Raw genomic sequence first — 14,460 nt, forward strand, 5'->3', positions numbered from 1 at the left:
TTGCAAGATTTCTTGAAGGTTGGCTTTTGTTATTTTCTTTTCAAGATCTATGCCATGTAATATTTAATTTTATGTTCTTTGTCTTTTAATTTATCTTGCATGTTCATGTGAATCATGTAATCATGTTTAATTTGAGGGGATACACAACTCTGCACATATTCAGTTTTCTACCTTCTAGGTTTTTATTACTTTCCATTACTTTATGAATCTGTAAAAATTTTAAAAAAATTATAGTCATATTGTACACGAAAATTTGTTAATTTTAGGCTCAAAAATCACTAAAAAAGCTTTTACATTTTGTAAGTTATGGCTGTTTAAAGTTAGGGTTCCTGCAAAACCTAATTTACAGCATATCCGATTTGTAAGGCCCATATCCTCCTTGTTTATTCATATTCTTGGGTGAATTTGGTGTCTAAAATTAATTTCAAAATCTTATGAATCTTTTTCAATTGGTTTCACATATATATCTATTGAGGTTGATGAGTTATGAATTTTACAAAAAAGTTGTGTAATTTTGCACTTAGAAAAGTTACGATTTGTATAGACCATTCGGCTAGGGTTTTGTTTAGTCTATAAATTTTATGATGTTGTATGATGTTTTGGTTGTCTTCTATAATTTTTTCATAATTTTTAGGCATGTCTAACTATTTTTCAAAAATCAGATTTCTTATTACTATCAATCTACCATAATCTAGAAATTGAATTTTTATGCATGTTCTTGTATGTTATTGGGTTCTAATTGATATTTGATCTATCTTTCTATGTTCTTTTTAATTCAAAAAGTATTATGAAGTATTTGAAATATGTTAGAAAACCTGGACCCTTAGGTAATTGTAACGAATTAGGAATCTTAACCCTTTAGGATACTAGAGCTAGAATCCAATGTGAATTGTTATTAGTATTTTCTTATTTTCTTTACTTCCTTTATTTTCTTTAAGTTTTCTTTATTTTTTTATTATTACAAACAAAATTGGTAAATAACCCTAAAGTAAGTAACAAAGAGGGCATTTATGTGGAGTTAAACGGGAGTAAGCTAGGGAGGGCATTTATGTGGAGTTAAACGGAAATAAGCTAGGGATATCATTGCCATACTAGAGAAGGCCTTTTTTTAAGGGTAGCTTACTCCAATGACAACTGCAGTTATCAACAAGTAAGTAGTTTTAAATTTCTAAAATAATTATTGGCATGAAAATATAGTAATAATAGGATTTTTATTTGATAAATTAAAATTAACTTTATTTTTTAATTTAACCGCCTTTTGCAAGTAATTAATTTAAATAAATACTTGGTAAATTAAAATTAATCTTGTTTGTAAATTAAACTAACCTTAGCATATAAAATAAATTTAATTTAATACTTGGTAATTGTAAAATAAATTTTCATGTTAGAAATCTTTATTAGGTTATGATTGTTTGAGCCTTATGTGACATTAGAATAAATTGCACATATACATAATTAATTTAGTTTAATTATCCTGAGGGTAACTTGGTGAAAAATTAATTAATTAGGTTAAATAAAAACTTATAGTCGTTTGAAATTGAATTTGTTTGTAAATTAAATTCTCAATAATACATTAATTTTAGTCATCTACTAAATATCATTTAAATAATTGGCAATCTCACAGATAAGAATTACTTGTGCATAAAAACTGTTTGTAAATAATAACCCTTTTGTGAATTACTTGTGTTTGTAGGACTAGAATTACATTTTTAGGATAAAGTTTAATTGAGGAATAATAAACAAGACTTCTAGAAACATTAGTAGAGGACTGGCACTCGAATTAACGAGATTAGACCAGGCGTAAGGGGTGCCTAACACCTCCTCCTTATGTATCCACTATCCCGAACCTAGACATTGAGCTATGGTAATAACGGTTGTGAAAACTCTACAAGGAGTAAGTTGCCATCCATGACCCTCGGAAGAAATACTAAATATGTCCCAGTTATTACTCCGGTGGCGACTCTTGTCTATTTATGCCTTCGTAGCATAAATCCTTAATACCATCTCACCAAGTGGAGTTGCCAAACTGTAAGATAAGGTGGGTCATAGTAAGGCATGAGGTAAAATATCATCTTCTAGAATTATATAAAATGCACTAGGTAATGTCCAAGAAAGATTGTGGAGTCACAATGGTCTCACTTAAGTACCACCTCCTTAAACAGCATTTCCTAGACATGCACTTCATACAATTCTAATAGAATCAAATTACTGGTAAGTACCGTCTTCCCATAACATTACCACGGTACTAAGGATTTATGCCACGAAGGCATAGATAGACAGAAATTACCACCTGGGTAATAACCGGGACATATTCAATATTTCTTTTGAGGGTCATAGATGGCAACTTACTTCTTACAGAGTTTCCACAACTGTCGTTACCATCACCTAATGTCTAGGTTCGAGATAATGGGTGCATAAGGGGAAGGTATTAGGTACCCCTTGCTCCTGGTCTAACCTCGTTAATTCAAGTGTCAGTCATCTACTAATGTTTCTAGAAGTCTAATTTATTATTCCTCTATTAAACATTATCCTAAAAATGCAATTTTAGTGCTACACACACAAGTAATTCACAAAAGGGTTATTGTTTATAAATAGTTTTCATACACAAGTAATTCTTATATATGGGGTTGCTAATTATTTAAATGATATTTAGCGGATGACTAAAATTAATTTATTATTGAGAATTTAATTTACAAAAAAATTCAATTTCAAAGAACCCTAAGTTTAAATTTAACCTAATTAATTAATTTTTTACTAAGTTACCCTAAGGATAATTAAACTAAATTAATTATGTGCATATGTAATTTATTCTAATATCACATAAGGCCTAAACAATCACAACCTAATAAAGATTTCTAACATGTAAATTTATTTTATAATTACCAAGTATTAAATTAAATTTATTTTATATGCCAAGGTTAGTTTAATTTACAAACAAGATTAATTTTAATTTACTAAGTATTTATTTAAATTAATTACGTGCAAAAGTCAGTTCAATTAAAAATAAAGTTAACTTTAACTTACCAAATAAAAATGTTATTATTACTACAATTTCATGCCAACAGTTATTCTAGGAGTTCAAGGCCACTTACTTATTGGTAATTGTAGTTGCCATTAAGGTAAGTTACCCTTAAAAAAGGGCTTTCTCTTCTATTATGCTAATGATATCCCTGGCTTATGCCCATTTAGCTCCACGCAAATGCCCTCTTTGGTATTTACCTTAGGGCTACTTATCAATTTTGTTTATAATAAAAAAATATAAAGAAAATAAGAAAATACTAATAACAATTGACATTGGATTCTAACTCCAGTCTCCTAAAGAGTTAAGATTCCTAATTAGTTACAACTACCTAGGGGTCCAGGTCTTCTAACATATTCCAAACACTTCATAACACTTCTTGAATTAAAAGAACATAGAAAAATAGATCAAATATCAATTGGAACTCAAGAACACACATGAATATGCATAAACATTCAATTCCCAGATTCTGGCATATTAACAGTAATAAGAAATCCGATTTTTGAAAAATAGCTAGATATGCCTAAAAATCATGAAAATATTACAAAAGACAGCTAAAATATCATACAAGATCATAAAATTTATAGACTAAACAAAACCTTAGCCAAATAGTCTACATAAATCGTAACTTTTTTCAGTGATAGAATCGCACTACTTTTTTATAAAATTTATAACTCATCAACCACAACAGCTATGAATTCAAAACCAAATTGAAAACGATTCATAAGATTCTGAAATTAATTTTAAACACCAGATTTGCACAAAAACGTGAAGAAATAAGGGAGATATGGGCTTCAAAATTCGTGTATGCTGCAAATCAGGTTTTGCAAGAACTCTAACTTTAAATAGCTATAACTTACAAAATACAAAAACTTTTTTAGTGATTCTTGAGCCTAAAATTAATGAAATTTCATGTAAAACATGAATATAATTTTTATAAAATTTTTACAAATTTAGAAAATAACAAAAGGTAATAAAAACTTGAGAGACAGAAAACTGAATATGTGCAGAGTTATGTATCCCCCTCAAATTAAGCATGATTACATGATCCACATGAACATGCAAGATAAATTAAAAGACAAAGAATATAGAATTAAATATTACATGACATAGATCTTGAAAAGAAAAGAATAAAAACCAACCTTCAAGAAATCTTACAAGAAAATCTTCTTGAAAAAAAGAAAAAAAAATAAAAAAGAACTAAAAGAGTTTTGAATATCTCTTGATTTTTTATAACTCTAAAATATCTCTAAATAGCCCTGAATTTTTTGAATATTTTTTAATCTCTTTTTTTTTCTCCTTTTTTCTTCTCTCCCTTTTTCTTCTCTCCCATTAAGGTATTTATAGGGTTTTGGGAGAGATGTGTGGTAGGGTTTAGAGTCCTAAAGTGATAAGGTTTAGATAACTTAAAAAATTGAGATTGGGGAATTTGCGTGAGACTGGAATATGAGTGAGGTGTTTCAACCAATAGGAAGAGAGGAGGGGGGCAGCACTAACAGAGAGTGAGGAAGAGAGTGGGGCCAAGTGAGAGAGAGAGTTTGTATGGGAGAGGGAAAGAGGTGTGGTAGAGTTTGAAGTCCTAGAGTAATAAGGTTCAGATAACTTAAACAACTGGGATTGGAGAATTTGAGTGAGACTGGGATATGGGTGAGGTATTTAAACTAATAGAAAGAGAGGGAAAGGGGGCGGCACTAATAGGGAATGAGAAAGAGAGTAAGACCAAGTAGAAGAGAGAGTTTGTATGGGAGAGAGATAGAGAAAAATATTTTTTTTATTTTAATTTTCAGAAAATAAATTAAATGGGTTCTATTTAAAATTTTTAACTAGATTTTTTTAAGTCCATGGGGCCTAATTAAACTTAATTAGGTCCATTTAAGAACTAACCATATTAAATTTAAACAAAATAAAATTTTATTTAAATTTAATTAAATTAATTTTTCAAAAAATATATTGTTATTATTATTTTAAGATCATGCCTCCAATTACATTTTACAATTATATAATTTTTCATCATCAGGTTTTCCACGGCCTCAATGCACATACTCATAATAAATCACAAATTATAAAGGTCTACACCTTGTACCTAGGACCTACTCAACCTACAAAGTAGTTCAAACCACACTTCTAAAACCACAAGCCTCAAGCCCACATATTATCAACATCACATGGCCCCTCTTAGACTCGCCAAACCAGACTAAACTCAAGTATTCAGATAATTCAGCTACAATCCTTAAAACTAACATTATGCAAAAATCATCCAAACTAGCTCTAAAAATTCTAAAATTATGCCCCGCAGTCTACAACAATGCTATAACACTATTACAAAAGGAATTACAATTTTCTAACTACCCAATAATATTTTATGAATTTTATTCTAAACCTGGCATTAGGTAAATAAGGCAATTTAGAGTTCAAATTTACCTAGGCGAATTTTGGTGCTTGGAATACGTTCGGAGCGTCTGAAAATGGTGGTGAGGTTTATAATATTGACTCACTTTGGAAGTGAGTCCAGCAGCTCATCTGTCCGGCCCAAAAATGTGGACTTGGGGAGCAAGTGAAATTTTCCAAAATGAGAACACCTATATGAAGTAAACAACACAAGGAGTTAGAATATAATTTTTACTGAATTAAATAAACTCATTAAAGGCCCAAAAAAACACAGCAAAGTTCATGGGTCTCATAGGAATTTCAGTGTCAAAAAAATTTGAAATTTATATTGTTGCGAAGCTCTCGCCAAGTGAAGCGTGCTGGTAGTCTCAGAAGTTCCATGGGATTTCCGGTTTGGGAGAAATTCAGCCCAAAAGTTAAAACAGACTAAAACTTCTAAAGTTTGATTCGTACAAACCGGGAGACAATACCGTGCAAACTTGGTATCTATACATTGCCTATGAAGAGAGGAGGATTTTGATACCAAGTTATGGTGGCCGAAGAAAAAAGTTATGACCAGAAAAAAAAAAGAGAGAGAGAGAGAGAGAGAGAGAGAGAGAGAGAGAGAGAGTAAGAGGGGGGGAAGAGATGCTTGAAAGTTTTTTACTTTTGATTTTTTTTTTAATAATTAACAATAAAATTATAAATTGACCCATGAACTTTTTAGATCTTTTCAAATAAGTTTAAAAATTCTTTTCAACTAGATCCAATTCTATTTTAATACATTTAAAATTAAATAATAATAATAATAATAATAATAATAATAATAATAATAATAATAATAATAATAATAATAATAATAAATTTGAAATATCTAAAACACAAAATTATAGAATTTCACAATCATAGAAATTTTAATTAAAAGTTTGAAAATTAAATTTTAAAACTTAAGAGAAAAAATAATCTCTTGAAATATATTTATTTAATAAAATAATATTAAAATAGCCTAATTTATAAATTACCTTTTTTTTAATTTTTGAGGTTATTACACATTTATTAATTATTCATCTTACATATAAATTTCTTTTTTTACTTGTGCATTGTATAGATTATTTATTATTTTTTTAGGGCCTGTTTGGTTTAACTGTTGAATATAATTGATAGCTGTTAGCTGATAGCTGATAACTGATAACCGATGATAGCTGTTTTATATTAAGTGTTTGATAAAATTATATTTAGTTGTTGCTGTTGATATGTAAAATTATTAATAAAGATATATATCATATAATTTATTTTATTATTTAAATAAATATAAAATTATAAATTTATTACATTGTATCATTTATTTTATTGTTAAATTAAATATAAAATTATTAAATTAATATATTATATTATTTAAATAAATATATAATTATTAATCTTTAATATTATATCATTTATTTTACTATTGAAATAAGAAAATAATTATTTTTTAAGATAATTAAATAATTTTAAAAATATAGATAAAATAATAAAATAATTATTATTGTTAATAGAAAAATTTATAATTAATTTTAAGTATTTAGATATAAATAAATATTTTATATTTTATATTATTAATAAAAAGTATTTTAACAAAATTGAAATATGTTAATTAAAATGTTAAAATTACAAATAAAAAAAAATATTAATAATATTAAATTTCAAGTTAAATAAAAAAGGATAATATGGTCAAAATAAAAAATAAAATCAAATCAGCTATCAGCTGATTAGAAACAGCTCTAAAAATAGAGTTGATACAAACTGCAGCTGATGGATATCATATCAGTTGCCTATTAGCTATCAGCTCTATTTTTTTAAACTTGACAAACACTATAATTTTCCTGTTTGGGTGTCTATCAGCTATCAACTGCACCCAACAAGTAAACCAAACACCCCCTTAGTAACATAGCTTAATATTTATTTTTCTATAGTTTATACCTTCAAATCGATATCTTCTTTATCTTCTTTCAAAACCCCAAACGGTTGGAACCATTCATTCGAATCCACAAAACTACAAAGCTAGAACGTGGAATAAGTGTTAAAAAATAATCTATTTAATGGCAATTGATATAATTTTATATTTAACAAAAAGTATAAAAATATTAAATTTTAAATTTTAAAATAGTAGATTAATAAATTTTTTTCTATTACTTTATAAATTAGTTGATATATACTACTAAAAAAGGAGAACTAAAGTAAGAAAAATATCACACATATGCCTCGTGGAAATTTCTAAAATATCAAAATTTTTAGATTTTAAATATAAGAATTTTTTTAAAATTAAATGTTTAAATTTTATGAATAATTATTTAAACATATATAATTTTTAAGACTAAATATATATATTTAAATTTATTATGAATAATAGCAAAACTTTGGGCTCTTAGAATAATTCACTCTTTTTCTAATATGAGAATTTAATTGAAAATTTAATTAAAAAGTATTTATTTTCAGAAATATGTAATATGATAAATAGAGTTTTATATAATACGAAATAGTAAATTTAAGAATTTTAGAATTCTTAATAGATATAGTAAAAATAAATTTTAATAATAAATATTATTATTATTATTATTATTATTATTATTATTTAAGATTTTACTAATTAAAATTTGATAACATTTAGATAAAAGTTGAAGTTTAATTTGATAAGCTAATAAGATAAATTTTTATATAAAAAATATAAACATAAAGATTAAAAAAGTTATATTATACAAGTAATATTTTAAACATTCTTATTAAATTAGGTTGTGATATAACATCATATACAAATTAAATTTAAATTTATTATATTGATAATGTTTTTATATTTATATAGTAATTTTTTATTAGAATACACAATTTTATTTTTTTTAATAAAATTTTAAGGCTACTTTTTATTTTTTTTTTCTTTTTAGAATTCCTCTAAATTTTGATAACATCTAAATTGGAGTATCACCTATCATTTTTGCCAAAAAAAAATCACATTTTGAAATGCATTAGGAGGTTGGGCAGTGACAGCGGGCTTCTAGTGATGTGAAGAAGTAAATGTGGCCTCTGCTTTGGCAGGCCTTCCTCTTCGAAACATGTTCACTGGCTCTGCTACTATCTCTGCCCAAAAGAAATTTGAAGGTATTGGGATTGATGACGCACCCAAGGAAGCAAGGTGAAGATACACCCAAACTCGTAAATGGGACCCCTTCCTTACCAGGATAATTTTCACATTTCCCAATCTTTTCCTTCCTTCCTGACAATTCTTTTTCGTCTTCTATCTGTATTCATTAGTACTTATATAATAAGCTGAAGCTGAGAACCTCCCTCCTTGATCAAATCAACACTCAAAACGCCATGAAGCAATCGCTTTCCAAAACCCATTGCCATGCATCCCGCCAGTACAGAAGCTAATCAACGAATTGCAAGAATCGCAGCCCACCTCAACCATCCCAAAAACAGAACTTTGATGTCGTTTAGGCTTCATGATTTAGAATTTATTGGTCCGTAATGCTTGAATTGGCCTCGCTGTGGTTGCAAATTGTATAATTAGAAGTTTTGGTTTTTTGTAAATTTGGAGCTGTTGTGGTTAAATCAGTGTCGAATGCACAAAACCAGGGCTCTAAAACTATCCAAGTTACTCAAGTTCTCCTTGAGTTTGACTCGTTTAAATGCTTATTTAGGTTCATGCTTTAACTAAACAAATCAAAGCTTGAACACAAATTTAAGATTAATTATTTTAATGATCAATCTTGATCTCAAGCTTGTGCAGACCTCAAAAGAATATATTGAATTTGAACATGATTAATTACAGTGCGATTTTATTAAATATTTCATGGGATTTTTATTGTAAAAGCGACATGAGTTGGGAATTAAATGATTTTTGAACATATAAAATGATTATTAGTATGCATTATTAAGGTAACAGTGTTATTAGTTAGATAGAAATTATATTAAAATTAATTATTTTTCCTCAATTGATTAAGCCAGTGGAGCAAGGTTGAGGTCGTTCGAAATTTTCCTAAATTCTTTATTGCGCTTTCTTTTTTTTCTTGAGAGAATTACAATTTAGTCCCTTAAGTTTATTGTCATTAACGAATCAGTCCTTGTATTTTGAAATTAAATTAATTAGTCCTTATTTATTGATTTTGTTAACAAATAGGTCTAAAAATTTTAATGGAATCAATATCCGATGACTAACTAATTAGATTTTTAAAATACAAGTGATGAGTTATTATTAGAAAAACTTGAGGTATTAAATTGTAATTCTCCCTTTTATTAAATAAAATTCTTCATTTTGTAGATTTCTGCTTATAAGACTAAACTAATAAAGATTGAGATTCTGTTGGGGATAATTATGGTTATCTGAGACTTGGAATGAGCTGAGCATTTGTTTTGTTCAGTCTGTTTGGTTGGAATTATTAAATAACTCCGTTTGTTTCATAAAAGATAATTTATCATATGAAAAATATTTTTTATAAAATTTTTTTGAAAAAATATTTTTTATTATTTAATTATAATTTTAAATTAATAATATATATTTATATTATTTATGTATAAATATCTTTATATTTCAATAAAACTATTAAAATTTGAAAGATAAAAAATAATTTAATTTTTTCTTTAATAAAAAAATATTTTGTGTAAGCTTTAACCAAATTAATTTTAATTATAAAATTGAGTTAAATTATCTTAAAAATCAAATAAATGTAACTGAATTTATATTATTTTTTTTGTTTAATTTATTTGGTTCTAGAATTTTTTAATTGGACTCCATATTTAAGCCCACAAATACATGGGCCTTTCTAATTGCCCTTAAAATTTAGGCAATAAAAGTCCAAAAACCATAAAATATATGAAAATGTTTTAAAAATTAAATATAAAATAAGGGGAAAGTGAAAAAAGGACTTCCCAGACACAGAACTAGATGTTGTAATCAAAGATAGCCAACAGAGTTCATTGATCGTCTAACAAAAACAACAGAAGAAGAAGGAGACTCTCCCATGAGAGAAATACAATCCAAAACCAACAAGAGAGTAGAGCAAAGGTTTGTGTGGGAAAATTACAAAATTCTTTTGAAAAAAAACTTTGGGTTTTCTCAGCAAAATTGATGATATAGACGAAGCAGCAAAAAGGAGCAACAGAAAGATTTAACAATGTATCTAGTAAAATTTGGGAAAGGAGCTTCTCTTATTTTTAGATTCAATATGAGACGAGAAAGATGGAGTGTCAAGTGAGAGAGAAGTTCAATGGTTAATAAGAAGAAAATGTATAATTTATATGGTGGAAGCTCTGAATTATGCATTTTTAAAAGATAAATCAAACTAAAATTTTGAAAATACCAAACCAAATTTACTGAAATGCATCAGTATGATGTGGTAATTCAACTTGAGCTGAATAATTTTTGGCATTCTTACGCATATCACCAAGCGTAGAGAAGGATTTGTTGGTGAGAGAGGTTGATGCACACACCTTATTCATAACCATATAATAACATTTTTTGAGATGGATCAGCTTACCTATTGCCAATGGCCATTGCAGTGTAGTCAAGTAGTCCTTACTGGAGTTTTTTGATAGAGCCATAGGCCATAATCTTGTGGGATAAGTTCAACTTTAGTCTTTAGAAGTGGTGTTTTCAATGATAACCAAAAGTTATTGATGTGATAACCCAGGGACAAGAAAAAGCTGCCCGTTATTTTCATCACTCAATGGGACAAGTTGCTAGAAAATGCCAATTGAAATGGCATTTTAAAAATTTTTTTTTCTTATTTATTTTTCGCGATTAGCAATTAATGGGATATGTTGTTATAGAATGCCATTTGAATTGGTATTTACTGACATGTTTTTTTTTCTCCCTTATTTTTTCATGCCTAACACGTGTTACAAGAAAACGTCATTTCGATTAGCATTTTCCAATGTCCACCCCACCTTTGGAAATAGTTTATACTTTAAATCATTTTTATTTTTACATTATTCAGATAATAAACTCTCCGTCAATTTGTTTACAGCTCTCTCTCCCTCTTTCTCAACGTGCCCAGTTATCTTCACTGAAATGCTTGGAGTAATATCATATGACTAGAAAATATGCATAAAAACACAGGCATAAGCAGCTGTTAAATTTGCAGATGGATGCCTTCAGGGCTTGAGGGGGAGATGCTGGTGTTGTCCAGTGTGCATATGTGGAATGTTGTCATTTTCTGTTTGCACAAAATCTTTTATTCAACATTTATTTTTTTTTTTACTGACATGTGGTCTTTATAGGTAACCGCACTTCCTTTCTTTGCAACCATGGTACGGCTTTGCCGTGCTGGAGCCGAAGAAATCTATCCACTTTGCCCCCTCAACGAGTATGAAAGGTTTGTAACTTTTTCTTTCTGAAACTCTTAGATTAAAAACCATGGTTAGTTCTTATTTGGTTACAAATTTGGCAGGAAAAATAAGTTTCACTTTACCTGTTTATTAATAATAGGGGGTGAGGGGGTTCCCTTATCAGGAAATGAGTTACTGCTAACAACGAGGCTTCAATGGGATGTATTTCCTCAACTTCTTGGTTCCCTGAAATAAAATAAGTGCTAGTGTCCAAGTGTTTGATGAGAGTGTGGTGAGGGGGTTTTCTTGAACAGGGCTATAAGCTAGGAAGTTTCATGTTTGTTAATTCAAGATTGATTTCATATTAATTGTTTATATCTTGTAGTGTTTGAAACTTTGAATTGTAAACCTGAAAGCATTGGAATGGTGTCCCTGAACGGGAATCCGTTGGCTTCCCACCTTGGGAAGTGTTTTTAATGGCAGTGGGCAAGCAGCAACTATGCAAGATAGGTGCCTGTAAAGACAATCATAGAAACAAGAGACAAAGGAAGGAACAATTATAGGAATAAGAGAACTGCATCTGTGTGTGATATATAAAACAATCTCAAAGGCTGTGCCATGAGTTTATTTGTTCTCTATTCATTTGACCTGAGCACAGTCTCTATGCTTGCTTTTCAGCTTCAGTAGCTTTCTAATTCATTCTTTGCTAGTCCCCTGACCTGAACTTTGGATTCATTCCCCGAAAGATTCTGAAAATTATTAGATGCTGCTCTGCGTTTTCAGTGCACATGCTACTCTCAGTTTAAAGATGGCTTTGGCAGGGAACTCGCCTGGAACGGTGCAAAAGAAAGAGAACATTTTTAACTACTCAAAATTGAGCCAGCTTTAAGCTTTAGCAGGCATGTGGATGTGGCTCAGTTCAAGATTTTTGGCCCATTATTTGTCAAAAAGACTCTCAATCTGTATAGCAGACCCAATTCCTTCCATGTGGGACTATCAATGGGTCTTCAATTTATGTGACCCAATCTCTTTCTGTGAACATTGCCACTAATCTAAAATGCCGAGGAACTATTAATAATGGAATCTCAGATCAAAACTCATTTTCAATTTATATCATTGATTGCAATGGAAGCATCATTTGATTCTTCATTTTCATGTGGAAGTGCATGAGAAAATTGATTAAAATGTACTTCAATTATTTGAAATCTTTGACTTGTAATTGATTGAATACATGCAAAGCTAGCCACCCCATGACAAATGATGAAGATGCTAAGCTTGTGAAACATTTCACATGATTAAAGAAGCTCCCTTAAGTTTTTTAATCCCTTAGCCCTCTTAGACCCACAAGCCTTGTGCTTGTCTTTTATGCACTAAACACAGTTCATTCCTTCTCAGCTGTACAGTCACAGTATATTTATATGATTTCATTTCCCCCATTTTTTCAACCAAAAAGTACACAAAAGTATACCATATTATAAAAATCAAGTAGTGGAGTGGACTTACTTTAAAGGTTGCTTTAATTGGATATGATGTTGGAGCCCATTTTTTAATTATATCTCAGTTTATAATTTGTCCCCACATTTTTCTTCTCATTGCATATGCTCTGCTTTATGTTAAATTTAACCTAGACAAATTAGGGCGAAAGTCTTTTTTTTAATGCCCTTTTCAGCTCTTTCTTTTCCTCTCCCTCTGTCCTACCACTTCCTGGTATTCAATTTTCAAAAGCCATTGTCCCTCCTTTTTCTTTTCCAATATCACCTCAAATGTCCCCCTCTTCCTCTGCATAATTTGCATTAATTCTCCTTTAATCACTTCAAAAGCAAGATAACAATTTGATTCTTGATTTTTGCCAGAGTTCAGTGCTTGTAGCTTTCAAATTCTTCTTTAATTTGCTTTTGGGTTCTCAATTATTAACTGGTGTAAACAATTAATACAGCTTTGTATTCAAACTACCAAAATTATATATCTATATATAGCAGCATATGTCTTGTATGCTGTCAATAAGAATCATTAGCAAACACTTAGTGATATATATAAATCTCATAACCTAAAATTTTTAGCAAGACTTTCACACTAATTTACAGTGTTATTATGCATGATATTGTATATATTATTTATTACTTCAACATCACCTGATATTAAATAAGTGCTAAAATTTAGATTTATCATATAAGAGTAAAAAATTTAGTATACCATTACTTTCTTGAATAATAACATAATTCAAATTATAAATCTTCAATTAAACATATGTAATCAACATATCTATACCAATAATTAACTATGTATTATTATAATACCATGGCCTTAAATTACAATCAAGTTTAAGCAATTTGTGATGTTAATTAAGCATGATGGTTGAGTGGGTCACAGAATCAATTTTGAACCCACAAATTGTTAATGGCTTCGTATATAAGAAAGCATGTGTGGAAATCCTGGACTTTGCTGTCTCGCATCTTTATCTTTATGTCTTTGTCTTGTTTATTGGCTTTGCTTTGAGTATATAATATAAGCTCAGCTTTTAGGTGAAAAAAAAAAACTTTCTTCTTTATTTGGGTATTAATTAGTATTTTCAATGAGTCTATATTCCAATATTTTTAAATAAAATTTTCAAATGGGATTTTATAATTATTATAGATATTGGGAGTTGTTGGATCATCTTTAATGCTATGTTAAATCAATAACAAACGTTTAAGCATTTTATGCAAGCAACTATACAGTCTCAGAAATAAATCTAAGGAATCCTAGGCTTAAGTAATGAAAATAAATAAATTATA

The 14,460-nt window shown here is 28.8% G+C and overlaps 1 long non-coding RNA gene across 1 annotated transcript; it reads left to right on the top strand.

The window, feature by feature from the left end:
* The first annotated feature begins 11,250 nt into the window (after window positions 1-11,250).
* Window positions 11,251-12,797, top strand: LOC110660457 (uncharacterized). Its single transcript, XR_009150190.1, has 2 exons — window positions 11,251-11,733; window positions 12,072-12,797. It is a non-coding gene; the product is annotated as an uncharacterized LOC110660457 (long non-coding RNA).
* Window positions 12,798-14,460: the final 1,663 nt, after the last annotated feature.

The sequence above is a fragment of the Hevea brasiliensis genome, chromosome 7, assembly GCF_030052815.1.
Source record: "Hevea brasiliensis isolate MT/VB/25A 57/8 chromosome 7, ASM3005281v1, whole genome shotgun sequence".
NCBI lineage: Eukaryota > Viridiplantae > Streptophyta > Magnoliopsida > Malpighiales > Euphorbiaceae > Hevea > Hevea brasiliensis.